This window comes from Chroicocephalus ridibundus, chromosome 8, assembly GCF_963924245.1.
Source record: "Chroicocephalus ridibundus chromosome 8, bChrRid1.1, whole genome shotgun sequence".
In the NCBI taxonomy this organism is placed as follows: Eukaryota; Metazoa; Chordata; class Aves; order Charadriiformes; family Laridae; genus Chroicocephalus; species Chroicocephalus ridibundus.
Genome location: NC_086291.1, coordinates 54,722,423 through 54,726,990, shown reverse-complemented (window position 1 = coordinate 54,726,990; position 4,568 = coordinate 54,722,423). Strand labels below are relative to the sequence as shown.

Below are 4,568 nucleotides of genomic sequence, written 5' to 3'. Positions count from 1 at the left end.
GAGTCTCCTGCTGTAGAGACTACAGGCTCTGCGTGCCCCCGTGTCCCCCCAGATCCCCTCCTCCATGGGGGTCTCGGTTGCTGTTTTTTCCAGTCCGACTTCCCTGGAGCAAGGCAATGGGAAGGATAGGGAGGGACTTTTTATGAGGGAGCGTAATGACAGGACACGGGGTAACGGCCTCAAACTGGAGGAGGGTAGATTTAGATTGGGTATCAGGAAGAAATTCTTTGCTGTGAGGGTGGTGAGCCCCTGGCCCAGGTTGCCCAGAGAAGCTGTGGCTGCCCCATCCCTGGAGGGGTTCAAGGCCAGGTTGGACGGGGCTTGGAGCAACCTGGGCTGGTGGGAGGTGTCCCTGCCCAGGGCAGGGGGGTTGGAACTGGATGAGCATTAAGGTCCCTTCCATCCCGAACCATTCTGTGATTCTGTCTTTGCCCGTAGATGCTACTGGCGGTGCAGAGCATCAAGGGCTGGAGAGCTGGACCCTGCCTGGTGTCACGCCTTGTGACCAATATTGCCAGTGTGATCTGCAAAATCAGTGCCTTACATTGCCGCGGGGCCTTTGGGCAAAGAGGCTGTCGAAGTCAGGAGTGAGAATTTGACATCCCGAAAGCTAAAAGAGGAGGAAAAGGCAGCTTGTGAGGTCAGGTTTCTGTGGGTTCGTTCCAGCTCCCACCTGCCAGACAGCGAAGCGCGGCGTGTGATGTTTTATAGCCGGGGGACGGAGAGCTTTTGGCAGGGAAGGCAGAAATGACTGACAACGCTTTGCAAGCTGAGGCTGCTCGGTCCCTGAGTCCCATCGAGGGGCTGATTACTGTGGGATAAGAAGATGGCACTTGCCAGCAGGGAATCGTAAAGGCAAGGAGCTGAGGACCTGGCTTTTTTGTGGGGGGAAAGTGGCTTTCAGTCACCTGCTCTGGATCCTGCAACTGGCCAAAGCGGTGGATGCTACAGGAGGAACAGGGCAGAACCTGGTATGTGCACTGGTAAATGAAGGACAGAGGTGCTGGGGTGGAGAGGAGAGTTCTGCCTGGTGGCGCAATAACCTGGTTAAATATTGGGGCCTGGCACTCACATGGCCCTAAATCTCCTTTATCCCCTTTTACAGACCAGGGAAAGGCTCTGGCACTGAAGGGGAGAGGAGAGCTGATTCCCACTAGGAGATCTGCTCGAGCCGAGACTGGAGATGTGTTTGGGGTAAGGCTTGGGCTGTGCTTCAGGTGACCCCCTGCACGTGAGACAGGGAGCAGCGGGAACCTCCCCTTCGGGAGACAAACCCTGCTGGGTCGGGCTGCATCCGTGGGGCTGGGAACCCTTTAGGGCAAAGAAGAAAGATTTGAGAGGTTGTGATGGGTGTCTTCTCCTCCACAGGCGGTCCTGTCCCCCCCAGCCGAGGCATGGGGGTCCATAAAAACGGAGATGGCGTTGTCACAACAGCAGGGTTTGTGCATCCTCGCTCAGCACCCCGCAGGACACATCTCCAGGTTATCCTCCCCTCATCCATCAGCTCCCATTGAACCGGGGCTGGTTTCCAGCTCCCCGGGAATTTGCCTTTGTGAATGCAGCAGCTGCGCCTTTTCCACCCCAAAGGGGATGTGGGAGGAGGAGAGGGGGAAAGCACAGATGGCATGGAGAGGTGTGGGGAAACCATGCTGCCAAAATGGTCCGTTCTTCATCATGGAGCTGATGACGGGAGAGGCCAGCAGTGCTGCCCGTGCGAAAGGCTCGCAGACATCCATGGACCACGTGCCGCACATTCACTTGTCCCGTGCGCGTCGCAAGGAGCCGGCCTGTCTTTGTAAACAGACTCTGCTCTAATCGGGCGCCGTTGTTTGCATATTTGAAGCACTATGGCTACAATCTGTCAGCGGGAGAGCAGCGGCGAAGGAAGCAGCTTTAGACGCTCGTACGCAAATACCTCAGCCTGAAGGTAGGATGGGAATATAAATTAACTCGTGTCTCTGTTGGGCTCTATGCATTTAGATTTGCAAATGCTGCGTTTTCAGCTGAGTTTGAAAAACACCCTAAAGCTCCCACAGCCCCTCCTGAAGGGGCCGAGATGGGAAATTCCCTTTTTCGGGATGTTTTGCCACCTAGTGCCCAGCTGGGAAATGTCAGCCAACAGCCTGCTGCGGGCAAAACTGGAGTCTTGTGGAGGCAAAAGCACCAAGGATGACATTTTTAGGAGAGAGAGCTATTTTAGGTGGACAAGGTGATGCGGGAGCCTAGATTTAGGGACTTTTGTGGGTGAGACTCATTCATAGCCAGCAGCGTTTATTGGTATCTCATTGCGGACAGTAGACCTCAAAATTTTAAATTGTTCCACCGCTGTCATTGCTGTTGCATCTCTGAAAAGGCGGTGGTGAAAAGAATGGAGAGGAGTAAAGACCACCTGACCTGGGAGATGAGTTATTACAAAGGGCTGTAGAGTTGGATGGGAAGAGAAATGGCAGAAAGGACAGGGATGACCTGGGAGAACATCAGGCAAAAAAGCAAGTTCTCACCAGCCACTAGTCTGGGTCTGTCTTGGTTCCCTTGTTCTTCAGACAGCATCTCACTCCTGCTTTCCAAGTGTTTTGTAAGTCTGGAGCTGATGGTGGGGCTGAAGCTCTGAAGAGGAAGCTTTCTGCCTTGTTTTCAACTGGCCGAGGGCACCTCTTATTGCTGTTCCCCTGCTGCTCAGGAGATGCTTGAAGAGATGCTGGTGATGGACAAGACCTGCCCGTGTCTTCTGGCTGAGTGACAGAACTCAGAGGGTTGTGATCAGCGGCATAGAGTCCAGTTGGAGGCCTGTAACGAGTGGTGTCCCTCAGGGGTCAATACTTGGACCAATTTTGTTCAATATATTCATTAATGACCTAGATGAGGGGACAGAGTGTATCCTCAGCAAGTTTGCTGATGATACCAAGCTGGGAGGGGTGGCCGACACTCCAGAGGGCCGTGCTGCCATCCAGCGTGACCTGGACAGGCTGGAGAGCTGGGCAGAGAGGAACCTAATGAGGTTCAACAAAAGCAAGTGTAGGGTCCTGCACCTGGGAAGGAAGAATGCCAAACACCAGTATATGTTAGGGGCGGACATGCTGGGAAGCAGCTCTGAGGAGAAGGACCTGGGGGTCCTGGTAGACAGCAAATTATCCATGAGCCAGCAGTGTGCCCTTGTCGCCAAGAAGGCCAATGGCATCCTGGGCTGCATAGGGAAGACTGTGGCCAGTAGGTCGAGGGAGGTCATTCTTCCCCTCTACTCTGCACTGGTGAGGCCACAACTGGAATACTGTGTCCAGTTTTGGGCTCCCCAGTTCAAGAGGGACAGGGAACTACTGGAGCGAGTCCAGCGTAGGGCAACCAAGATGATTATGGGACTGGAGCATCTCCCTTATGAGGAAAGGCTGAAAGAGCTGGGACTCTTTAGCCTGGAGAAGAGAAGGTTGAGGGGGGACCTGATTAATGTTTACAAGTACCTAAAGGGTGGGTTTAAGGAGGACGGAGCCAGGCTCTTTTCAATGGTTCCCAGCGACAGGACAAGGGGCAATGGGCACAAGCTGGAACATAGGAAGTTCCATTCAAATACATGGAAAAACTTCTTTACAGTGAGGGTGACAGAGCACTGGAACAGGCTGCCCAGGGAGGGTGTGGAGTTCCCTTCTCTGGAGATTTTCAAGACCCGCCTGGATGCAGCCCTGAGGGATGTGCTTTAGGCAATCCTGCTCTAGCAGGGGAGTTGGACTAGATGATCTCTAGAGGTCCCTTCCAACTCTGAAGATTCCGTGATTCCGTGATTCTGTGATTCCGTGTCTCCTGCAGGCAGGAGGTCTGTCAGGTAGCGAGGAAGAAAAGCGACACTACTGACCCAGACAGACCCAGTACCACAACAAACTCCCTGTCTGCCTGGAAAGCAACCAACATCAGCTGGGAAATCAGACCCGTGGTGGTGGCAAAGCGCTCGCGTTGCTGTGGCAGTTGCACGCAATGGAGAAATGCCCTGTTGGTGGAGAAGGGTGAGAAGATGGAGATGGAGCTGAAGAATCCCAGGTAAGCAAAGCCTGCCAGAGCATCCTGTTTGTCTGTTAGTTGGTGCCAGCTCTCTCGCTTGCCACGTCTCCTGTAGACAGGGCACGAGAAGCACATACAACTGTTTCTGGATTTGGCATCTCTCCCCATCACCAGGTTTCACTGGGAAAGAGGAACTTGGAGAGCCACTGCCAGGGATGAATTCCTGCTGCTGTGAGATGCAGCCTTAAAATAGCACCTGGAAACCGCTGAGGAGCAAACATCACAGTGCCTGGGCAATCAATGGCTTGGTGCTTTTCCTAGCCAGGACCTGACTTAGGAGAGAAAGTCCTGGCCTAAAGATCCCACAAGCATCCCACCTGCATCTGGAGAACACTTCTGGAGAGACAGGCACCCAGGGTGGGTGATTTGCCATCTGGGGGACCAGCTTGCCCACCTCTGGCATTAGCTAGCGTCATCACGGTACCGAACGCTGTGGCAAAGATGGGCAATTGCGTGCATGTCCTTCTGTCACTTTGTATTTGTGCTGCCAAGTAATCTGGGGCTGCCCGTGTCTGATATGA

At 53.9% G+C, this 4,568-nt stretch overlaps 1 long non-coding RNA gene across 1 annotated transcript; it reads left to right on the top strand.

Annotated features, from left to right (window-relative positions):
• The first annotated feature begins 1,817 nt into the window (after positions 1-1,817).
• LOC134519372 (uncharacterized) lies at positions 1,818-4,292 on the top strand. Its single transcript, XR_010072201.1, has 3 exons — positions 1,818-1,927; positions 3,799-4,026; positions 4,162-4,292. It is a non-coding gene; the product is annotated as an uncharacterized LOC134519372 (long non-coding RNA).
• The last annotated feature ends 276 nt before the right edge of the window (positions 4,293-4,568 follow it).